The sequence below is a fragment of the Argiope bruennichi genome, chromosome 2 (assembly GCF_947563725.1).
Source record: "Argiope bruennichi chromosome 2, qqArgBrue1.1, whole genome shotgun sequence".
Classification (NCBI taxonomy): Eukaryota; Metazoa; Arthropoda; class Arachnida; order Araneae; family Araneidae; genus Argiope; species Argiope bruennichi.
The window spans coordinates 15,394,946-15,422,407 of record NC_079152.1 but is presented as its reverse complement, the minus strand read 5'-3'; positions in this window follow the sequence as shown (position 1 = coordinate 15,422,407).

Genomic DNA, 27,462 nt, shown 5'->3' with positions numbered 1-27,462 from the left:
TTTAAATCTTTGCTTCCATCTTTTGTTTTGATTGTCTTCTAATAATCGCATAAAAGCTCGATTACTTATTTGAAAATTAATAGATGATTTTTGTTTATTCTCTAAGGAAAGCAGATAGCAAAATGCTTGTCAGCAAAATAATATATTCGTTGGAATGTTAATTAATTCAATTGGAGTATTTCGGTTTTGAAATTATTTCTCTTTAAAACTCATTCCTTTCCGTTGATTTTTGAAGGAATGAAATGTGTGTATTTGTCTAATTTATTTTGAACCTGAAACATTTAAATTGTGATCATTTGAAGTTCTTTAAACAAATTCTGATGAAACTTTGTCATTGAAATCTATTTGTTGAGTAAAATTATTAATTATTTTAAAATGATAATTAAGGGGGGGGGGATTTTGCTTTCAGCCTACATAAGATTTTGAAACAATACAATAATTTTTCCTGTTAAATTGTTACATTTTGGTGATGCAGAGCGACCATCTGTCAACTTATTTTGTCTTAATATTAATTTAACCCCTTGACATAGGAATGCATTTAATTTTCAAATCAGATTATGCCTCCTGTTTAGGATATTTATTATTTTTCTTCATCTAATAATAATATAAGAACCTGCAACATATCGAAGCGTTCCTTGCCTTTTAAATTACTTTCTTTTAATTGCAAATTTAGAAAGAATGAAGTAATCCGATGTGTGTTGCAGATTCATCATTGTATGCTAAGGAATTAAGTGTGTTAAAAATTCTCTTAAAATGTCATTAAAGTACTTTGGAGTGTTTCATGATTCCAAAGGAAAACAAATTTTTGAATTATTGTTCTGCATAGGTATTCATAAATTTTACAAAGAAATAAAATTCTAAATATTTCAATTGTTCATTCAATATTTATTATTTTAATAGAAATCTTACATTAATTATTGAATTGAATTTTCATATGAAGCATCAGATTTAATTGCTGTTATAATTAAAAACTAATATTTGTTTGCTTAGAGCATTAAGCAATTATTTTTATGTATGTGAATTTTACTGAAATAGTGTCTTCAATTAAATGCATAGTTATTACGAAGAAAATTCAAATTGCAAATGTTGCTTGAAATTAAAGTTACAAATACTCCTTTTATAAAATATTAATTTATCCATAGCAAAGTTAAGATTCTGTAATATTACTTCCTAACACATGTAGTCTAATATTAAAGAATAGATATTTACAGATATCTTTAATGGATGTTGAATGACAGGAAACGTGGCGATAATTTGGCTAAAAAATGGGAGATCTAGAAAATACAAGAATTATGGCATTATCACTAATAGGAACCAAAGCCGTGGATCATTCTATAAAATTTTTGAATTATCAATGAAACTTAATAGACGATTAATTTTTTTTTTTTTTTCCTTGTTCCGAAATTGTGAAAGGCGAAATGGTTAACAAGTGAATTTATTCGGTTTCCATTTCCAGCTTTCTAGATGTGCTCTTCTCTTTATTATTCTGTCTTGGAAGGTGTACTTGATTACCGATGAGTTTATCAGATCTTCAAATTATTTCGTTGTGGCTTTGCGCTTCTTTTCTTTGTGGCTTCCGTGATAACATCCAAAAGTCAATTACGAATCGCAATAAAATTAAAGACTTATTGTTACTGATGTTGCAAAATTGAAACTGTCATTGGTGTTCATTTTGTACAGGCAACTACCTAAAGATTGTTTTTACATTTACTTCAAATAGAAGATGACTTTCTCTTAGAAACTGGCATCGCGCAAAAACTGTAAATAAATTAATTTACTTTTTTCGACTTCTTGAACTAAATTATTATTATATTTGCTCATTGTTGTTTTCTTGGCCTGACGCAGTTAAAATTTGCTTTCTTTATTGTACTAAGAAAAAATTGATAAATCAATTTCAATACTGTTTGTTAAACCTATTAAACAAATCGAATGATATTTCCATTGTTCCATGATGAAACGATCATTTAAAAATTGACAATAGATGCTAACCCATGATTGTAAAATGCATAAGATACAAATTAGAAATTGTTGCAATTAAACTAAATTGCAACTTAGTAAAAAGAACTAGCTTAGTGCTTAATTAATCTGTAATAATAATAGAAAATCCGATAAAATATTATATAATGTTTTAGGTTTTTCCCTCGCCCGACATAGGGCGCTCAAACCGATCAAACCCAGAACGAACACTTTGACTGATGTGTGAATCACCCGCAGTTCACAGCTCGTGTCTAATTTTGTTGAATCATCTAACTAATTAGATGATCTTTTCTCTATTCTAATTTAGAGATAGAAAAGAAGCGGCCCTCCAATTAGACAATCCAAATACCATTCGTAGATAGCGAACATGCTGATTAGATAACAGCAAATGCGAACTAAATTTTTATGCTATCGGCTAGATTGCCTCAGTCCCTTCTATTTTCATGCGATAACTGAAATGCAAAGCAACAGAAAATCCGAATACCAAGTGTGTCATTTAACTACTCAATTCATGCGCTTAAGCTGTTACTTCCTTTTCTATCCATGTGCCACTCAATTATGCATTTGTCTCTAAAATGTAAATGAATAAGAGAGAAAGAGTCATTTGCTGGTCGATATGTAAAATAAGTGGAATTCAGAGGGCAGGAATGTTTGTGCGTGCCCGTTCTGCATTTTATTTCTTTCCTGGGACAGAAAGGAATTTCTCATAAGTGAAATAAGAATTCCTAGTTTCTGGAATTAATAGTAATTTTCGAACAAAGAACTTCTATCGTTATCACACATAAAACTTACAATGTAATCATAGTCTTCTAACAAGACATATCAATTCTAATTTCTCCTAGGTTCAGTATTCTATTATTTACAGAAATTGCTCACGGAGTATTTAAAAGGAACTTTTGTTGCACAGAGTATTACACATCTTCAAAATATTCCAAATCTGGAATATTCGCATCATTTTATCTTGTGGATAAAAACGGATGTATTGTTTAGTTCCTTGAATAAAGTATCGAGTTGAGATTAGCGAGTGTTTTCTTTGACTTTAGTTAACACAAGGTTTATTTACGCTAACTTCATTTATGTGACAATATGTATGCGGATTCAAAGTTATTGCTTATTATACAAAATTTAAAAACGCTGAAAAATATAAATGTCATAAAATATATTGCAATATTAAAATTTGTATATAGTCAAAAAAAGGACTTCGTAAAATTTATTTTAAGTCATAGACGGAATTTGAAAATTCTGTTATATTTAATTTTATTCACAATTTTTTTCTTACAAAAATTAACAAATATAAAACACTTCAATAATACATGCTAATTTAAAGTGCAAAATTGTTCTCAGATTATGAATATTTGTTATGAACCAAATTATTACTCATGTACAGGGTTTTCCACGCTTGCGGAATCTGAAACATTCTCGATTCATGCGATTACTAATATCATATAAGGAAGAACCATCAATATTTTATATGTAATCTGCAAAATTCTTTGCAATAATTAGATAGTTAAAAGTATTTTTCATTCTTTAGGGTCACATATTTCTTTAGAAATTTCCTCAAATTTTATAAAAGATTATAGCTGATAATGAAATGCTTATTTCTTATGAAAAATTATATTTTGCTTCACCTTGTCAAAAATATTAGGATCTAACATATGCCACATATATGATATTATAAAAGACAAACATCTCTAGCTTTCTGAATCTAAGAAATTCTTAAATATTTCTAGTTTAGTTATATTAACATCCCGTTGTAAAGCAACACTATGGCTATTTTGGGACGGCCCTCGTAATTTTGAACCGTGGTGAGATGACGAGGACGACATCTGAGCTGCTACCCCCCTCTCCACGTCACACCACACCAGCTGGATGACGTTTGGCATGACGGATTTAACGTGCAACAGACCCCTTTACACGACGGTTCTTCGGTGAAATTGGGTTTCGAATCTGAAACCCTACGGCTCACAAGCCGAGACCTTACCACCAGGCCACAGCGGTCCTTCTTAAATATTTCTAAAAGTTGACTTGCTTATTTTAAATAAATAATTGTGAGTGTTTTCTTAGAAAATATATAGAGTATTACTGATACCGGACTGATAGATTTGTGAATAGGAAACAAAAGAAATGTTTTTTCCAATTCTTCAAACTGCTTTTTTTTAAAAATTAATTGATAAAAAATATGAGCAATAAATGAATTTATAATTCTTTTTATTATTGTTTAATTATTTTCACATTATAGTAAAGGCCAAAAATCAGAATTTGAAATAATTCATGAGTAAGAGACTGAAACTAATTTATAATTATTCTTGCATAAATTTATTAAATTAATATCGAAAATAAGATGCATGTAACAAAAAACAAATTTATCTTTCATTCAGCGGCGCAGTGTTCCACTTCATGTAACACCCAACTTCACTAGCTTCTATAATCGTTAAATTTAACTAAAAATGACAAAAATAAAATTAGTTTCTTTTTTACTAATAGAAGAAAATTTAAATCAAGCTGATCAATAATTTTTAGCTATAATGCTAGCTATAATTTTAGCTATAATTTATAAAAGCTTATTCTTTAAAAGGAATTTTGTTAATTCATTTTCTAGTAAAAATATTCAAAATTGAAATCTTTCAATTTTGTAGAAACTCAATGAATTAGTGATTCACAAAATTGGAATAAACACAAAACGAAATTTTTCGTTATTAAATTGGACTTTAAATTAATGTGCAGTTGTATAAGGGGGTTTGAAATTTATTTATGTGGTTGAATATTAGTAATAGTATTGTGATGGATTGAGATGAGTGAGGATAGAACCTGGGACCTTGTGGTTCGCGGTCCAGTAACATGACCAAGATACAAAAGCAATTGCTCGCGTAGCGTAGCTGGTAACTGGCTTATAAGCTATTCACCGCAGTATTATCCAAAAAGGACATTCTTTCTGGCTGAAATATTTAAACGATTTATTCTTATGTTATTAAAATCTTTTTTATTATTATTTAATACTTTCACAACAGAACTGACCCAACCGGCCGAGCATATTTCATCTTGGCAGGACGTTTTTTGTTTGACGCGGGGATTTTAGAATGTAAAACTACTTATGACCAAGAATGTTCTCCTTTATAACTTGCATTCCTCGTTTTGAAGTAAAAACCGTCCCCCCAGGAAAAAAATTTGCATGGATGGTTGGGTCGAAAGGACAGTGAAAGGGGTTAATGCTGTTTTATTAAGTTGATTTCATATCCACTTTAAATCGGGACTCTTAAAGGCTTATTTTTATTTACATCCTACAAATTTCAGATTAAAGGAAAATATCAAGATAAGATTATATATACATAACTTTCGTATAAATGTATCATTTGTGTGTAGGCAAAATAAAACATCTTTCTTAAAAACTTTTTGAACCAAATTGTTAAATCTTTGCCACTTTTATATGAATATATCAACTTATTAAATCCAAAAATAAATCTCCACGTTAAGTGTTTTTAATTAATACAATGCGTAGGCATAGGGAGAAAATGAGTGCATTTCGATGCAAAATTCACTTGCCTAAATAGATGTTACTAAAGAAAAACAAGGACCTTAAAAACCATTGAAGAGTACATTAAACACTTATCACAGAAATAGATGTGAGTATATATATATGTAATGATATTTTAAACTTTAATTTCAATTTAATTAATTTCCAAGGTTTTATCTTAATTTAGCCCATAGTAACTTCATTCTAAAATATTACCTCATTTCGTGATCCAATTTCACTGTCCCTACTTAAGAGAAGCTTTATAAAATTGCTGAATCGGCTAAAAGCCCAACTTACCCACACTCCACGTGGAGGGGTAGAAAAATGTCCAGTTAGCACGTTCTTTTTAAAAGATCCCTGTGTTTCCCTTACTTGTAATTGACATGCGTCAGAAATCCCTATCAGAATCTTAATAATATATTAGCACTGTGAAAAAGAATTTTCCCTATTCGTATCTCATGTTATATATGACGAGGGATAATTTCTATTTTCTTCCCTACTAGCGCTATGGCAGACTGCCCTGTCCGCGTCTCTGCTTGTAAATAATTATGCTTTCTCGATGGATTAAAAAGAATTTAAAAATGCTAAATGTCTCATCTATGTCTTCAAACCTGCCTTCTGCTTCAAACAAAATAACCTTGCATATATAATATATTATGCGATAAAAATAACAAAAGTAAATGAAAATACCCGTGTTCATTGTCTTATTATTACGCAAAATAAATGAAGATGAATACAGCTTTCTACATAACAGGATATTAGCGTCCGGCCTAATTAGCATCCAATTTGTGTCTTTCTAATCCTAGGAATCGGATATGTACACAGTAAGAAATTATATCATTTTCACGCATGTTACAATTCCCGATGCGAAAACCCTTAAAACGGATTTAATTCATTGGAATTCCAGTGAAGTGGCCGGTAAGAGTCAAGTCCAGCTAAATGCCCACGCGACCATCAAACACTGTCTAGCATTCCGTTCCAATTCCATCCTCTATCGGAAGAAAAGAGGTAATTAGCGCAGCAACAGAGAACTGGAAGATGACTTGTATAATCATTTACAGTGTCACCTCCTGCACCGAGTCCTTTCTTCCGTACACACTTCCTTTAATTATCTGTTTGTCTCCCTCCCCCCTTTAGCCCCGTACATGCAGGTGACCAAGAGATAATGGGACGTATGCCGGCCCAAATTTTAAGGGGGCGTAATTAAGACAAAAGGGATGCTCGTCCATGAAAGGAATAAATTTAAACGTTCCATGAGAATAAAGTACACATTGGAGGGTTCCCATTGTGAATGAAACAGTACCGTTTGATACTGTCCACAGCAGTTTAGCCAATATGTCCAGAGGATAATTTTATGGGAACTTTTTCCTAGCTTGTCTTCATCAATAAAGACATTTAAATTTTAACTGCATATATCCGGAGCATTTTGCCTGGGAAGGGCAATTAGACACTAAATGCTGCTTTGTTGTTTGTAAATGTCAGTTGATTATAGAATTAGCCAATTAATTGCTGACACATTTTATCAGCATTATAACTACAGTTGAAAATATCATCTAAAGGAAAATCTCTAATCGTAACAATCGTTATGTATTGAAACTGTGCATATTTGTTAAAATAAACTTAACTATTCGTTGTCAGATTCACAATCCCTCTGTATTTCTACACATGCTTTAGGATACGTTAATTAATAAAAATAAGTGTGAGGAGATATGAAAGAAGAGGTTCACATTTAACAATAAGGAAAACTTTGCTTATTCCCTGACATAGAAAGGGTAAAAACTGCGGATAACGCGTGACATTGTTAAAGGAAACAGGCATTTCGCTATAAAATTCATCAGAGCAATTTTTTATTTGCTGTAAGAGTCACAAACATTCAATTGTGATGATTTAATAAATAATTTCTGTTATTAAAATTTGGTAGCTCATTTTTTCTACAAAAGAATAACATCTTATGTTAAAACACTTCTTTTTTGGTTGTTATTAATTTTTTATAATATTTTGAAATAAACAACTGTAGGTAATATCACCAGCATTTACTGATATTATATAAAATATTCTTAATGCCACTCCCGAAAGTTTATTTGCCACTTAAACTAACGATGTCACCAATCATAACACAAATTTGAGTTAAAATAAAAATAAAATGGTCAGAAACGACACGGCACTCGCATACACATAGAAAATAACTGCACGAAAAAGTATCAAATAGCGTGGAAATAAAGATCAAGAATTCAGGAAATGTATCATTTATCCACGTTTCTCCCCTTAGCGAGTTAAAATCATCGAAAAATGGTAGACTTGGTATGCTGAAACGAACAATAGAAGCATTCTCTGGGAATTCAAAATAAATTTTTTTTTCAAATTAAAAGGCTTTCTTAGAAATGATTTTAATAAAGTACTATTTCCCTTAAAATGCTAGTTTGTTTCCATTTGCATCTAATTTGGATTTCGGCAAGAAATAACACAAAATATGATAGTCATTATTACGTACTAATCACCTATGTTAACTTTTTTGAGTGCAAATCAAATATATTTTGACAAACTTAAAATATATTTGCTTCGTAATGTTATGATGCCTTTTGTAGCATTTGCTTCTATAATTTAAGAATTATATCTATCAATTGGATCCAAATTAAATTCAATGAGATATTTGATCAAGAATTTTTAAACTTGCTATAAAATTTCAGAAAGAATATATATATTGCGTTTACAGGGAAAAAAATCAATTGTTTATTAATTATTAAATTGAAATATTGGAGCATTAATTGTAAGCAACTTACTTATTTTATATACTATAAAATTCAAACTAATCTGAATTCATTTGCAATTATTTTTCCTGCTGCATAAGAGAGAGATTGTAGCTAATCTCACTAAGCGGTTCAAAAAAAAATTAATAAGGGTAAATTCTTTTCTTATAATAAAAACACAAATGAAGCCAATTGGATGTTGGTAAAATCATTTTGTATTGAAACAATTTTAAAGTATTTTTAATGAGGTGCCTGTTTAAGTTGATGGTATTGTGGTGGATTGGTATGAGCGAGGATAGAACCTGGGACCTTGTGGTTCGCAGTCCAGTAACATGACCACGATACAAAAGCAATTGCTCGAGTAGCGTAGCTGTTAACTGGCTTATAAGCTATTCACTACAGTATAATTAAATTAATTTATGAAACAACAACCATTTTTTATACTCCAAAATTTTATTCATAACATAGCAATAATGAAAAGGTAAATTATAATTTCAGTGATAGTGCTATTCATACTCATGCTCCACGGAGGAATATAAACCAAAAGTATAAATGATTTTTAAAGAAAAAGGCTTTTAACAAGGCTTTCAATTGTGCATAATTTATTAAATTGCAGTTGCTCTTTTATTAAAAATTTTTTAATTCTTGGTTTTCCCATGGCTGCATATAGAAATCTTTATAAATAGATTCATCTGCAATTTGTTGCTATTCGTAAAATGAATTGATTGATCTGGATTACAAGTTTACCTGTAATAATTTCATATCTTAACTATCAGAAGTGGTCTTCCGAAACTTTCACTTGTACCTTCAAATAAATATACTTGTCAACCATAATGTCATGCCATTGACAAAAAACAGTTGCAAATAAAACCTACAACACGTTCTTTGGCGATAAATGCCCAAGAGGCGGTTAATACACAAATCCCAGAAAACTGTATCTATTTTGGATGACCTTTTTCCACCGATTAAAATTTGATAGATATATACTTTCACATTAAAAAAAATCGCCTACTAAATTTTATATTTTTAAATCATTGCGTTTTTGAAATATCGCATTCAATTGTTTTTAAAAATACAGACAGAAGGAAGCTCCACCCTCGATGTTTTTGGCCCCAAATTATATATATATATCTATACTTTGGATGTGCAGTCTTTGCACTGAATATCTATCTAGTTCTCGCCGTTTTGTAGATATGTTAAATATTATTCGGATATCCTAACATACTAACTTCCCTGAATAGATTTCCTTCAAGTTTTGAAAGAAATCTACAAATTTAGTATAAAGACCATATACCGAATTTCATCCATCTAGCTTTAAAAAAGCGTTTTGAATAATTGTGCTCACAGTCAGTCATAAATTCAGAAATGTGTTTCGGAGAGAGGGAGATCTGAAATATAGATTTAAAAAAAATATTGAGTTCAAATTTTTTTTGAAAATTACTGTATTTCAGAAATACTGCTAAGGATATTACTAAAAAGATGTATCATGTAGTATTAGCTGCAGTGAGGAATGTATCATGTAAATCGTTATCGGCAGTGAAGAGGGTGTGGTGAAAGCTTATAAGCCAGTTAACAACTACGCTGCACAAGCAGTTGTTTTTGAATCATGGTCATGTTACTGGACTGCGAACCACAAGGTACCTGGTTCTATCCTCGCTCATCGCAAATCCACCACAAGGGTAACAATATAATTGCCATTCTAGACTAGAAAACACTATTAAAACAAACTCTTTTTCTCTCTAGAATAAAAAAAATAACTACTATATATCGAATTGATTGTGAGACATTTTATTGATGTGTTTTGCACTTTTAAAGATATATTTAACCTCTCATAGTGCTCGATGTAATTTCTGAAATCATTTTACAACGTCAAATATTTGCAAAAAATATAGCTTCTTAAGCCTCTGAAAGTTCTTTTTTATTAGATCCATAGTGGCTTTCTTCTACTTAAGCAACACTTACTTCTATAAATCAATTTCATTGCAAGATTTTGAGTGCCAAGTATTGTATTCTCAATTCCGAGACTCGTAAAAGGAGCAAGAATACAACTAAAATCTTTCTTTGTTCATTTCCACCCTTAAAACTGCACCTAAACAAAAACGTGACCTCCACTTTATTTACTACATAATCACAGCTGCCAAATCATTGCTGCAAAGAAAATAAATCGTAAAAAAAGTCAAATCAGTGGAGAGAATAAAAAAAATCCTGAAGAGAAAGAAAGAATAGCATTTCCCCCATGGGGCAGAAAACATTCGCGAGTGTTTTCTATGCACTCTAAGCCAGAGAAAGGTCGAACCCGCGAGGGAATTCATTGTCCCTGTCAACAGTAGCGTTAGAAGCATAATGGGGATTATCTTTTTCTAAAATATTCTTTCTTGCTAAATTGAGGATTTCGAAGTATTACAGACTAAGTAAAAGAAATGTTTACATGTTTTATTATTGATCCTATTAAAAAAGTTAGAATTTATACATTTTAAAAATAATCTGGAATGTAAAAAAGAATTCAAGAACATTTATGCTATTGGGCGTTTCTTATTGTATAAATTCTTTTTTGTATTTAAATAAGAATTTCTTAATAATAATTTCTTAAGTATGAATCTTATTTCACTTTTACTTAAGTAATAGAGATAAAAGCAGATTATGCAAGTTGTTTGAAAATATTTTCATGAGAGAGTACCTGTTATATGATAGAATTTTGCTTTTTCAGAATTCAGAATAGAAAGAAAAAGCTGAAGATTCAATAGCTAAAATGAATAAGGAAATATGTCAAATCATAATTGAAATCGATTAAATTATTAAAGCTATTGTCTAATGGAAAAACTGAAAAATAATAGCGAAAAAAAAAATCCAAACCCTTGCTATATTCTGATAAATAACTCTTCACTAGGACAAAAATGAATTTACCTTCAGATTGCATACTAAAAGTGAATTATTCAAAGAAATGTTGACTTAGAAATTAAATTGCATAATATTCTCGAATTTGATAATATATTTAGAAATAATTTATCTCTCATCATTTGAAAATAAAGTACGATAATATTGTGCTAAAACCCATTATCACATCTTGTTTTTCTTTTTCATCCTAATTTTTTTTCTTATTATGATTTTTCTTGTAATAAATTTTAAAAATATTTGCCTTAAGATTAAAATCTTCAACTTTTATGGATAGCTTAAGCAGTAATTCAGCAAATTGTCTAGTAAATGAAAGTAATTTTATTACTTTCAGTTTACCAGACGTTATCTTCAATTTATTAATATCTTATTTACGTTTTTTTTTTTTTCTTTAAAAAAATCTCGAAGAAAAGTTATTCTTACCTTCAGTTAAATCGAAAGTAACTTTGTAATTTCTTCAGAACTACAAAAGGGAAAAGATTTATGATTTTCGTATTCAGTAGCTACCATGTTAAAGAACATATAACATATCCAAAAATATTATACCAAATTTCTCATGAATAAATTTCAAGTATATTTAAGAAATTTGACTCGGTGAAACAAAAATGTATTACATATAAAATGCAAAGCTGCAAATGAATAAGCTTTTGCTTAGCATAGAAAGTTATTTTTGTGTAAATATTTTAGTCTGAAGAAGGAAATATATACAAAGTTTCTTTGAATGTCCAAACTTCAACCAAGGCAAGTAATAATTTATCAATTTCCGTTTCTTCATAGCATGGCAGTAAAGGAATTCCCAACGTTAGATTTTTGGGAAAGATAAATATTAATTTAAAATGCAGGGTGGTTATAATTAAAGTTCCACTTTGAAATGGTCTAAAAAGGGAAAACTACAGGACCAAATGTTATCAAACTTGGTAACAGTTCAAAGAAGATCATGGGAATTTCTTTGCCATTTAAAAAAAAGTCCACAAAAAAGACCACCAGCGGGAAAAATGGCGCTTGTATGCAATATTGTTGAACAAAATAGGATAGGAAGACATCTGTTTAAAATATGTTTAAAAAAATTGTTGCATGTTCAAAATGTGTTATCTCAAAAGGCACTGTTTATGGTGATAATCTGAACAGTTTGGAGGAACTGAAAGAGGCGATACACCGACATGTGCATAATATTCCTCGTGATATGCTAAAAGCTACTGTTGAGAATTTAGTAATGCGATTTAACTTGCTTTCAGAAAATGGTGGACGCCACATTGAACATGCTTTGTAACACGTTTCAGAAGCGATTAAACACATTTTAAACCGATTTGCTTAAAACTTCGATTTTCTTAAACCGATTTCCGATTAAACAGTCCTACTTTGCTTAGCAATATTGCATACAGTGCCATTTCTCTCCTGGTGGTCAGTTTTTGATTTTTTTTTTCTGGCCGAAAAGAAATTCCCATGAGCTCCTTTAAACTATTACCAAGTTTGATAACAATTGGTGGAGTAGTTTTCCTTTTATGACCACTTCAAAGTGGAACTTTAATTATAACCACCCTTTATATTGCGAATTTTCGGCAATATATTTATCATTTTAATATATTGCGAAGTGCGTTAGTTCTACCAATTTCTTTCACGTATTTACAGTAAGGAAATTACATGTTCTTTTTAATCATTTTTTATTTATATAAATTTTATAATACTGAGAATTCAATTTTCTTTTTTTTTTCCCCAAAAATTTTAATTTTGGATGTGCAATAGTATTGCCAATCTTGCAATTTTAGAAGCGCTTTGACTGCAAGAACATAACTGGTTTTTTTAAGAATATAAAAAAAAATCGGTTGTTTTCAAATTTGGATAATATACGCAAGTAAGTGTTCCTGACTATGCTGCACATTTTACGAACGGTTCCATTAAATTGTCATCTGCACCAAATATTTGTTGACAATATTCTCAACTTACTAACAATATGTTAGCTAAACTAATTCTTCAGCTACAAAACTAGTTTGAAAAGTTTTCTTTAACATTCTTTATGAAACTTGCAACATGGGTAAGATTATTAATAAAGACTGTTTATAAATTCCAATAGCATATGAGCATGAATGTTGTATAAATATTTTGTGAATATTGTTCTCATCAATGTATATACGAAAACTGAATTTTTGAATATATTTACACAAACACATAACATTAAAGCATTTGTTTTTTTTAAAAAAATAGGAACTAAGAATATATATATTTTTTTTAAATAATGGAAATTTTCGCCAAATTATAGACAGTTAACCTTTAGTTAATTCATCAATGAATTAATATATGAATTTCACTTTTATTACCTATTATTACTATTTATTATTTTAGAAGCTAGTTTTGATACATTATGAATAATTTGTTACTTTTATAATATCACCTGAGGAATATAGTCCCAAATAAATATTAAAAATTTGAAAAATTCAAGAATAAAGGAAATTAATGTTAAATAATAAACCTTTTAATGTTATGTTGGTCAATAGTAAGCCTTTTCTACAGATACTCTAAGTCGTATTGTATTTCTATTGTAATGTCTTGATCCTGCCCGATCAAATAAGAGAGTGGCGTACAAACAATGCCTTTATTTAAAGCCTTATATATGTACATAAAAACAACTTGTTCTCATCTAGGTTAATATTATTTATAAAATTCACAAACAGTTGAAAGTTAATCAAAGGTAGTTTCAGAAATCCACTTATCTATATCGGGTGGATCTTAACACAGGAGCTTCTCACAAAATCAGGAACACCTCCGAACACTCGCGTCTCTCCGGCTTCTCCGTCCATGCCTCTCACTGCTCATCTCAGAAAAAAATCCCGCATTTTATTTCCATTAAATCTCCACCTCTGAGGTTCTCGTTGGTGCACTTCGGTTGTTTATCACCCAATAGCTGCTCAGCAATGCTTCAACGGTCTCCATCGAGAATGTCTATCTTTGTAGATGACCATTTCAGTACTCGTGTTTGTATTGGCGTTTTTGCCATTTGAAGATATGATGGATGTCCCTGAAACGACGAAACACACACATGTGGTTCTTTATCTGGATACAACTAATGATCAGACACACCAGATAATGACCAGACATTATGACTCTACTTGTGAAGAGGATCCCCCATTTGGCATACCAGAGATACTTAACAATGGGGGGTAACAGGTGAGGTCACATCTGGTCGGAATGTCAATTAACAGGGTAGGGAAACGAGGAAAGTTTCAGTATTTAATGATAAATTGTAAATATTTAGATTTAAAATACATATATTTCTCATTTGATATAAAACAATATTTTTTTCAAGATTTCTATATTCCAGACTTTACATTCCTTCCTTTAAAAATCTGTAATAACTTATATTTAATTTTATTTAGATATATTTTGAATAAGATGCATCATATATTCTAGTCCTTATTTGATATGTAGTAAAAGATCAATTTATTTTATCTGAAAACGTCTCTTTCAATGAAGAACAAAAAATAAAACTTTTCTTTCTAGTGTGAAGATTAAAAATGCTAAAATTTATAAATAAATACAGCACTTGGGTTATTTTTCATTTCATGACTCATTCACTCCAGTTTTTTATGCTCTGTGTGTAGATATTTAAAAAGAATAGGTGCACCTACGCATTTATTTTATGATGGTTATAAAAGGGGCAGTATCCAATTACTTGTTATTCTGTAAGCAAAACATAAAATAAGCATCCCTAATCAAAATACATTTGTAGAATGCCATTAATGTTAAAGAAATGTTTGAAAGCAATTTCATTTCCTATTTTTATTTACTGTGACATTTTGTCAATTTTGGTGTTTGCTAGGTTTTGTATATTTCAGAGAAAAAAAAATCATATGAATTATGCAATTTGTAGAGAACATGTATTTTCCTCCTTCATAAAATGCATTAAAATAATTTCTTAAACACACTTCTTCAGAGTGACAATGTGTTAGAAATGCAGAGAAAATTATATTTTTATTCTTTATATGTACTTGTGATTCAATATAGTATTATATATTTTTTTTTATCTAAAAAGAAAATATGGGAGAATTCCGACCTCTTATAAAAAGGAATTTTTGTATAAAAGGCAGCTCCCTAAAAATTAAATAAGGATGAAATTTCTTTACTATTCACTAATATATATGTTATCTCCTAATCTATTTTGTCTTAATTGATTTCCTAATTTTTGTCTTAATTTGGCAATTCTTGGCTTCATTCTAAAATGGTCTCTTGTTTCCTGATCTAGTTTGCCTTTTTTTTTATTTAATTAATGCTACACGCATTCTATAAAAATGCTTACTTTTGATATTTCTCACACTCGGAATGGAGGATTGGATGCTTGCAACATTCTTTTGAGGATGCCTAGTATTTCCTTGTCTCCCAGGATAAAATAAAACATTTTAAAAATTCAAAAGTATTTTCTCGTCGGCCACGCAACTGTTAAGTATATATGTAATGATATTTTAAACTCTTAATTCACCCCATAGTAAAATATTGTCTTATTTCTTGATTTAATTCCACTTTCGATTTATTAATTCCTTTGTAAAAAATAATTCGCCATCAGTACTACAATCGAGTGAAAGTGATACTTCCGTTGCGCTTCTAATGGTCAACACTTGTATTGAATTGGCGAGTGGTCGGAAATCCCATGTTTTATAAGACTAGTGATCATTTGTTTCGGCCTTTTATTATTTATTTATTTATTGCCCTTTTCTTACTTCTGCTTATGTGTCGCGTTGTGGCGGACGTGCCTAGTCCACTTCTCTGCTTGTAAATAATTATGCTTTCATGGATGATTGAAGAGAGAATAAAACGAAATTAAAAATACAACGTCGTCTAATTAAATACGTCTATGTCTTCAAACCTGCCTTCATCTTCAACCAAAAAAAAATTACATATATAGTATAAAATCCTAAATTGACGATTTTATTTATTGCACAAATTTTAAAAAAAAATTTATTGATATAAAATGACCACCAATTATGTTCTTTTATAAAGCCTTTATTGAATAATAATTTTATCATTGTCACAAGGTGATAAAATTTCATTTTAATAGTAGCTGATTTTATTAAATTAACTATATTTCTCGTTTAATTCATTTAGTTTTTTAAAACTTTTAATAAAAAATTCATAGGTATTATTCCAAATTTACAGAAGATTGATAATTTTTCCAATCAAAATATGTATGCAAAGCAAGCTAAAATTTCTAAATTTGAATTTTTCACTAACCATTTAATAGTTTTAAGTTTTAAACATTAAGTTTTATTTTAAAAATTATAGAGTGAAAATGATCACGAAAATCTCGGTAAATCCGTTTGCATTATCTAAGAGTAGATTTGAAGGTTCTTTGATTCTAGATGACAATTTCATTTTATATGCTTTGTCAGAAATTTCCTGAAACTTTTACGAAAAAAAAAAGTCTTAAAGAATTTCTATTTATGGTACGAAGTTCATTAATTAAATTTTTAAACATATATTATATAAGCCTTTTGTTACGAAAAGTATACAAGAAATTAAAAATACCATTCACTGCGGGAAATATTAATTCCATATGGGAAATATTAATTCCATATTTTATTCCATATGAACATTAAAAAAATTCTCTACTTTTATATCATATTAATTCATCACAAATGTAATTTGAAATAACAAATTCAATACTTCATATAATATCCATAAACACCCTCAAACCCGAATTTTCACAGTAAATCTCAAATGATATTTCTTAAAAAATAAATACTTTACTAATTTTTGCAAAAAATAATCAAAGCAGATCTGAATAAGAATAAACATTTAAATTCGACGACATTTCCTTTATTCCTGGATTAAAATAACCCAAGCAATTGCTATGAGTGACATTCATTGAACGGAATATAAAGGAAGAAAGTTTACTATTTTCCAAGTAACTGGAATTACCAACCTGGTAGGAAGCATTGACTTTGTGCAACTTCAGTTTGTAAGATCAGAAATAAAGCCAACAGTTAATTCATCATTTTCATAGCTGGTATACTTTTATTCTATATAGTATATATACCATCAAATCTTTTTTCAAATGTCCAGGAAAGTATACGCCAGCTAAATGTCCTCACAACCTCTAAATATTACTCCGATTTCTTTCTAATTCGGACCTTTATAAGAAGAAAAACCATCATTAACATCGCACCTGAGGGCGCTCGAATCATGTGCTTAATCACTTACTCTTTCATCAACAGCAAAAGGCTTTTCTTAAATCCACACTTCATTTAATTATCCCTTCGCCTACCTGTCGCAACTAAACACTGAAGAGATAAGGCAGCATATGCCGGCCGATGCTTTTAGGGATCAATGAATTAAGGAAAAATAATGGTCATCCATGTCAAGAGAAAGTTTCATCAATTCATGGCCACAAGAGACACGTTAGAGAACCGCATCTAGAGAGAAATTAGTATCTTCTGGTGTAGTTTACAGCAGGTTTAGATCAAAAATGTCCGGAGAAGAATTACAATTCCTATCTTATTCCAGATATGTCTTCTTTTAAGACGTTTCAATCTTAATTGCACACCTGTAGATCATTTTGGTTGGGACGGATATTTAAACTGTAATTTTCTGAAAATGCTGTGATCATTTATGCAAACATATGGGTGTGGTCTCCCAAAACCGTTCTCGCATACTGTCATGCCAGAGAACCTCTTACATTGGCGTACAATAATTATGAAATATTAACTTATTTATAGTGAATTTAGCATTTTTACTGAGTCTATCATGTCATCTTTGGCGAGTAATCTGGCGATAAATCTCTAGCATGCGTTAATAGTATCCGAAAATTATATTTCTGCTTTAGGCGTATTTTTCCCAACCGATTGAAAAGAACTTAAAACAAAACTGTATTTTAATCACAAAATATATATATTTAATTTGATATATTTAAATTATTGCTTTTTTGAGTCATTGAGTTTATACATTTTTGAAAGTACAATCCAACACAGTCAATCCGTAATTGTATATGACTAAAAATTTGACAGGGGGCTACAATGTACAAGTTAAATCTGTGCACCGAATATTATCTATGTAGCCCTCTTCGTTACTAATTATCTTGTTAACTTATATTCGAACAGTCGGATTTCCTCGGAATAGATTTTACTCAAAATTGAATAGAAATCTGCACATTTGATGTGAAAACCGTATGGAAAATCGCAACTATCTAGCTCAAAGCAGTTTTTAGATATCTTTGCCACAGACAGATAAACAGTTTTTAACTCAGTGAGATCTAAAATGCAAAGATTCTTCGAAATCTCGAGTTCAAATTTCTGACGATTACTATATTTTCTCTATACTACGTCTTCGAGACGGTAAAAATGCTCCCATCATTTCAAAAATTCAGCTCCTACTTATTTGGAATTACTATCTTTAGGATATATTAACAGAATCATCGGACATCCTCACTCACTTTTCCTCATTTCTATTTCAGTAGGTTTGCCTTAGTTTTAAATTCTTTTCTCCGTTAAATTCTAGGATGTATTAAGTCGAAATTTAAATTTTCTGAAATTGTTTTAATGGTGGAATTTCTTTTATCTAATGAGATTTTTAGATAGTATTATCCTCTGTTGTATTTCATATAGACTTTAGTAAATCTTTTTTTAGAAGATTCCTTAAAGTTGTTGAGAAAATTGAATACAATATACAGGAAATTAAAGATGACAGTCAAGCCCAGTAAAGAATATAATTTCTTATTAGAACATAACATAATATTTTGGGTATCGCGTAAGAAAACTACTAAAGATAAATAAATGCCAATATTTCGAATGATGCTAATTATTATTTCAAATAACTAGAAATTTATATGTAGTATAATAGTTCTACAAAATTTTAACTTTTTATTTATTGATTCTGTACAAATAAAAAAAATCTTTTATAAATAACCCCATTACGTTCAAATAAGAATTTATATTGATTTTTTGGATAACTGTTGCATTAGAAACAAGACTTCACTCATTTTAATGGTGTCTTTGCTCTATAAAATCTCTGTAAATTTGAAAACATTTTCGATGTCTCATTTGTTATGGATACATGTGTAGTTCTATCTCAGAAATATTTATTAAATTTATTAATAAATATTTCTGAGCAGGATTTGAAATTCAGCAGTATGTACAGGATGAAATATTTTAATTGATTTAACCTGTTTTGTTGAATTTTGTTAAAGAATGCTATATAGATAACTTTTCGCACTCACTTATGCATAGAAAATCATTTCGAATATTGTTTAATAGATTGTTCCCAAAAATTCCAAAATCCGTAAATCAACGGGTCCGTTGGAATCGGTGTAATGCGAAACAGTACAACATTCTCAATAATAAATAGCATTTTATTCTACGCGAAGGCTTAAATACAAAAATTTATAAGTGCAATGAAATACAATCGAAGCGCATACAAGAACTGTACTTACAGTAAAAGCAACAAACAAGCAGCAAATCAGTAGTAAACAGTTGTGACAGGACGAAACTTTCAGAGAGATCTCCAGAAAAGAGACATCGTATACGACTATTAACGCCTCTCAAGCATCCGTTATTCCCAGGCATCTCTTCACTTGAGCTGGATTCATCGGCTGATTCATTATTGATTCAACGTTTAACTCGCTACAGACTTGGCTACTGGTTCTTTGATCTTTCAATATTCGACTCGCTATAGACTCAGTGCTGACTGATTGCAGCTCTGCCATGTAAATCAGGAAATTTATGATTCTTTGATGCTGTCGCCAACAACGGGGTCGTTAATAAGACATACGTTCAGAATCCATCGGAACAATCTACGAAAATATCATTGTTTACTAGAAGACTTACAGATTTGTGAACCAATATTACAAATTCTTAAAAATATATTAATGTTCAATTGTGAAAATGCATGTTGAAATTTCATAATTTCATACTAATTTTAATTTCTATTATAAATCACTTTTCTACATTTTTACTTGTACGGTGCATTTACATTTATATATTTCAGATGTCTGATATATTTTTTCCCTTTAACTCAAATAATTATTATGCATTGTCTCGGATGCACAAAGTATGCTTTTAATAAATATTCTGCAAAATATGTGATCTTTTGCATTATACAAAATAATGTGTTCCTTTTATTAAAAAAATTTTCCAAGCTTAAATAAAATGAAGGTTAAAAAGTCTAAAATCTTGTAATTCGTTAACGAAATAGAGGAAATATGTATGTTTCTGATCAGTGCAATCTCCTGTTTATTTTTAAAGTATTCGGATTTCATGTGTATTTTGAAAGGTTTTGCCTGATAAAGATAACAATTTTAAGATTTTAAATATCATCCGAGTCTAAATGAATGGGATAAATAAAAATTACTGATATTAAGTATATACAGATATGCAAAATGTTTATCAAAATAAATAAAAATGCTTTTATGGAAAAATCTATTACAATAATAACGTTTTCCTTGCCAAAGACTTTGCAGTTTTTCCTCAGAATTTGTAATACTGAATAAAAGAAATAATGGTTGAGCTTACGTTAAAACATTAACATTATTTATTTAAACTTTCCATATATTTAATACAGAAGTGAAAGTTAGTTGTATTTTGAAATATACATAAAATTCTTATGTTTATTTTTATGTTTTAAATTGATTTTTTTTTTTCAAACTGACAATAAAAGGGGTAATTTTTGACTTGAATTAGATTAATCTAGAAGAAATTTTTTTCCTACTTAAATATTGGATATAAAGAAAATAAGATGATGAAATTTTAGAATAAACTTTCATTTTCATCTGAGCCAGTTAAATTTCATCAGCAGATTCCAATATTGCTACTTCTAAAAGTAAAGTATTGGGAAAAAACATTTCACGATATTTAATATGAACATAAATTAATGCTTTCACTTTTTGAACTCTACTGATATGTAAATTTGTTTTAAGAACATATGTAACTATAAATATGAAAGAAAACGTTTTTACTAAATTAATGTTTAATTTGTATTTATGTAAATAATCCATGCAAGATTTATAAAAAGAAAATTGAAAAAAATCATTTTTTAAATATAAAGAAATGAAGCAAAAAACATCTTTTAAAGGCCACGTCATAATATTCTTCCTTAATATGAATACATATGAATGAGATAAATATATCTATGAATTTTCTAAGTAACCAATCTAAAGATTTTGTATATATTTTCTAAGATATATGCAATTATAGTGGTGATTTATTATTATGAAATATTCCAAATATAGTTAATATTCTGAAAATTAATTATTTAATATTCCAAAAAGCAGGGTTTTTATAATTAAAATTATGAATAAATCTTTGAGTAATAAATTTAAGAATACCTTATTTATGGGGCAGCATATATCTTAAAGTGATATGTATTATATAAGAATATTTTTTCAATGTTTTTAAACATTTCTAAACCATCTTTTGCTGCAATTAATTAAATATTATTATATTATATCTTTCATATGAAAGCTAAACTATATCTACTGGTGAAATTCAATTATTTTTAATATAAGTTATAATTTGTTTAAATTGTAAAACTGTATACATTTTTGAAACATTATAAAGATAAAAGGACGAAATTTGTCATCTTGAAGTAATGATATTCAAAGGAAAATTCAATAAAGAAAAATGGTATAATTATATATTACCTATTTTAAAAAAAAAGTTTCTGAAATTTTTCATGAGTTTTCTTTAGACAAAAATATTGCATGAAAATAGTCAAACTACAGCTTAATAATAAAGAGACATAATGTATCTCTCTCTTAAGTAATGTTAAAATTAGTAACAAACAAAACGAAAATATATTTTCCTAACAAAAAGAAAAAATAAATTTTAATTGCATTTTTTCCTGTTCACCATTATAAAAGCAATTTTTTGCTTTTATTCATCGAGGATAAAGAAGAAAGATAATAGATCGGCAAAAACATGCTTAGATTTTTTTTTTAAATAAAGTATGTTTTCTCCATAAGGAGAATGGCAATTCATCACGCATATTTCTCCTTGTATACTCTATTACTTTTCGGAACAAACACTTCTTTTAGGGGATTAGAAATAAATCCTCTTTGTATTAAAGCAACCTTTTTGCCTTTCAGTATCATTAAACTTACTTAACAAGGAACTGTGAATGATTTATTAGGGCCTGTCTGGAATTAAGCACGCGTTTTTCTTCAAATTTTCTCCGGGAAGCATACGCATTTACACTATTAGTAATATAGTAAAAAGACTAAAACATAGTATAGCATATTTTAACACTGTATATTATTTTATTTTATACAAAACCTTATACATTATTTGCATTTTATGTCTTTATTTATCTTTATTATATCATCTTATGTCTTTATTTATTGCTATAGTAAATTATAAATAGGAAGATTAATTTTGAATTTCTGCAACATGGTTATTTTTAATGATTTTTGTTAAAATGTAATAATTTTAATTGCTCTTATATTTTACAATTTCTGAAAATTCTTTGACAATTATAATTGTCTTTAGTAATCGCATTCAGTCGACAATAAAATATGAAATGTTAGTTTGTATAATATTTCCAATTTTTGAAACGTTTTTGCGAAACTTAGTTTCTGGTGCACGCTAAATGTCCTGGCCAAACGTCCTCCCGCTGGTGTGGTGTGGAGAGGGGGATGCCAGCTCAGGTGTCGTCCTCGTCATCTGACAACGGTTCAAAATTACGAATGTCCGTCCCAAAAGAGTCCTAGTATTGCTTTAAAACGGGTCGTTAATATAACTAAACTACATTTTGTTGCATTTTTACTCATTCTGCAATTAACATACTTTAATTTTTTTGTGAAATAATTTTAAAAGTTTAATAATAAAGCATTGAACAGTATAAATACATTTAAAATCACACAACCAGATTTCGTAAACATTATCATCAGAAAATGTTCTTTAAATGAGTGCATGCGGAAATTTATTACTTAACCCATATACATTAAAGAATGAAGCGCTTTAATCAAGGTGATTCTATAGCGAAATAAAGTTTACCGTGTCGCTAATCTCCGAATCCCAGCAAGATTTAAGTACATTGCTGGCGAGATTTAATATTTTGGAGCTGCTTCTTCAACTTATTCTCAGTTAAATAACTTAGTGAAGAGGTTTCTAATCCGATTATAAAGTAACTTATCACTTATAACTACTTAGGCATTTAAAGTAAATGCTTAATGTTCCCAGAAAATAAAGACAAGCAGTGTTTGGATTTCAAATAAGGATTCCTTCTTATTCGAAACTTCTTTAAATAAGTTGAGAGATGACGATTTTAATTGGATTATGCTAACGACAGTCAAGTTTTCGACATTGAAAGCATGAAACACTATTCGCCTTCTATTGAAACTTAGGAAAACAATTTTCAAATATAATTTTTGCTTATTGTATGTATTTACTTATTTTTGCATTAACAGAATAAATTCTTTACTATTTTGTTTTCAGTTATCAGCTTTTTTTCTGATAAACAATTGCAATGCCTTCACGCATTTTATACGTTTATTTCATAGTCCTCACTAAGGGACTTATGAGACTATCATGCGTTTTAACTTGTGATACACTTTAAAAAAATCTGAGTGTTATTTCATAACACTTAGTGATTCAGAACTGAAGGTGCAAAGTATTTCTTAAAATTAATAAACAAAATGATAGTGTACATTCTAGCAAGAACAATTGAAACTTTTTTTTAGAAAAAAAAATAATAGATTAAACAAGTATAAGTTTCGAAATATTCGAAAATATATTCATTATGCTCATTTTTAAAAATAATTGTCAAAATGTTCTGATCTTATTCGCTATCAATGTATTCTAATTTGTATTTGAACTAATATTTTCGTAGATATCTATTGCTTTTTAATTGTTTTAATATATTCTTAAATAAAGATTGTAAAATTAAATTTAAAAAGTGATTAATTAATCACTTATTTATATATTTTTAATAACTAAAATTAAAAATAAGTGACTAAAAACCATATTTCGGAATGTATTGAAGTCGGAACTTCATTTCTAGATGCATTTCAGTAAATACTTCCGGAATTTAGTTAAATGTTTAAATGATGAAATGCAACACATCATTATGATTTTGAAATATATCAATTAGTTACCGATTTGAGTGTTGAAAAAAGGCTTCAAAGGTGAAAATATAAATGTAATTAAGATGAGAAAACAATTTAAAAAATTATGCTCGGTCATCATCCTTCGCAAAAATTAAGAGAAAATTCGCAAACTAGCTATAAATTTCTGTATTCTTAAAAATCAGAAAGGGCTGATTGCATCATTAAAATTTTTTTTCATATGTTTGTTATGATTCAAACTTCAACAGAAATCCAAGTACAAGATTTTATAGAAATTCTACCTTTCTATAACGAAATAAGCTATATATAATAACTATATATAATGTGTATAATATATTTATTATATTATATATAAACTATATTTAATATATATAATATAATATAAACTATTTATATAATTAGGAAATATAATTTCTATTTCCTAATTAATACCTATATAAATATAAGGTAACGTAAGTGGCAAACAAATCACTATTATTACTTATTTGCTGAATGGCAACAGTGAAACTGGAAACAAATACGAACGTTTCAGACTGCTGCATTGAATGTTTTTACATATGCGAGTGATCATACCAAGTAATGCAGTTGCAAAATGTTATTCGAAATGCTTTGCAGAGGGTTGGTATTCCATTAAATCCCTACATTTCATTTAAGTTGTAAAAGAAATAGGCGCCAAACAGGAAATTTTGTAAAAATTAAAATAGGCTAAACCGTCTGTCGCTACTTGGATAATACCTATGGCTTGATTATTACTTAATGATAATTTAAAAAGTCAAAAATCTGGACGAACAAGCTGATTGATAAAGACGGCTAGTGTGTGTGTGTCTGTGTGTGTGTGTGTACATATAATTTAAAATTCATTTTAAGAAATCTTGTATAGTTAATTATACGCCTGTTTTTGAAAGGACTTCCATCTGCATTTAAATATATATTTAATAGTGCTTTTATATTATGTTATACATCAAACAAAACTCAACTGTTCTGAAAAGTTACGTGCGTGTAATTGTAAGAATCACTTTAGAACCGCCTCATCTGTCTGTCTTATGCAGTTGGGATCTAAGTGCACTAAACATTTCCGTGAAAACAGAACAGAGAATATATAAATCGTTTATTAGCTCTATTTAAAATTTTACAATAAACATAAATCTTCAAAAATTAATTTGGAACATAAAAGTACATGCCTTTTAATGGTAACGTGCACCATAAAATTAAGAAGTATGCATTCAACAAGACGGATGTGAATGCTCAAAGTGCAGTTGTAAGGCCATTGTCTCTGGCCATTATCATTATTTTAATGGTTAAAGGAAACACTCTTAGGAAATCCATATTCACGGAATTTGTGAAGTATTATGTAGATCTAATTCCACTCATGTATTTCCTTAATATCCTCCAGATGCAAGTTTCCTAAATTACTTTATTTTGATGAATCATTGAAGCACTTGAATTAACACTGATATTTAAGGAAGCAAGCACAGAAGATGAAGTACTAAATGAAGGACAATCAGAGGAAACGAGTGTGTCCATAGTTATTATAAACATTCTTAATATGTATCCGTTCTCCAAATGGACATCCATTGACTGCCAAGAAAACAGTCAACTGTGTCTGCTTCATTCTCCGTATTAAACTAGTTTATTCATATAATTGTTGTACAGAATATTATAATATAGTTTTAAGGGGAAATAGTACCTTTACGTCTTTTAATTTTTTCGAAATTGTTTGATTTCATTTAATAGCCGGAACTCTTCTGAACATTTTAAGATATTGCACATGTGTGTACATTCGATTATTTAAAAGATATAATATAAAATGTGAATAATAAATATAAATGTGAAAAAATAATCCATGTTGACTTTTTACTCATAAATCTGAAGGTGAGTGGTATTTTGTGATATTCGTTAATGGAGAAGTTTAAAAAAGGATTATTTGATTTCATTTAATAGCCGGAACTCTTCTGAACATTTTAAGATATTGTACATGTGTGTACATTCGATTATTTAAAAGATATAATATAAAATGTGAATAATAAATATAAATGTGAAAAAATAATCCATGTTGACTTTTTACTCATAAATCTGAAGGTGAGTGGTATTTTGTGATATTCGTTAATGGAGAAGTTTAAAAAAGGATTATTATTATTATTATTATTATTTTAAGGTCATTTTTCTCAATACTACATTTTCAGAACTTGCGCGCAGGTTTAAATAAAAATGATTCATCCTATCAATGATATTTTCGAGGTATGCTTTTACAAATATAATAAAGAATATCTTGTAAAATCAAAGAATAATAATGCAACCTTTTTTCCAGGTCTTGCTAATGTACAAAAAATGGTTTTTAAAAACTCATTATCATGTTTTAACATCATAAAAGAACAGCTCCAGTAAATCTATTGAAAGATTTATCACTTCGCATGATTATCAAGTTATGTTCTTTTGAAAGAAAATTGGAGTAACAAAATAAGTTGCTTATTTTCTGAAAAACTTTGCGCGCAAATAAATTCTGTCTTCAAGAATTTATAGGGAACATGTTTAATTTTTGCACATATAATTAATGAAAATTATTTCATTGATTTAAAAATTCATATTTATAAGGCCTTATAAAACTGTGCTAAAAATCCGTGAAATTTAAGAATATTTCCTTAGTGCGGAGACTTTCATTTGGCCATTTTTCAAGGCCTGTTTTAGATGTTAAAGGTCCAATATCCCCTTAAATATTACAGTTTTTGAATAGAAATTAGAAGCTGTGTGTATATTGCACTTCGTATTTTTCGTATTTTTTTTAAGTAAGATATACTAATGTCCAGTTCCAAGGCCTTCTCAGGCCCTCATACTTTCAAACCGATATCAAGGAGTCATTTAATAATTGGATTAAGTCTCAAACTTTCTCCTGTCCAATAACAAGCAATGCATCTTTTTTCTGTCTCTTGCATTAAATGCATAAAGTATGATAATAATCAAAGAATTCGAAGTCGAGATTTTTTTAATTTCCTCATTTCAAACCTCTCTGAATAAAAAAAAAAAAGTTTTTGGAATTATGTTTGGCTCTGAACGCAGTACCTCTAAAGTGTTCGGAAATATGATAATAATTGGCGGTGCAATAATTATTCGGTAATATGGTCTTTACTCCAAATTTGAAACTTTCTATCAAATTTTGAATTAAACCTATCCTTAAAGTCCATCTGTCCGTTCATCTTAATATAAACCAACAGCATAGTTGACTTATATTCGGATGGTCTATAAAACGTTTTAACTACGAAATGAAAAGTTATTAAAAATTAATAAAATTGGGTACAAAG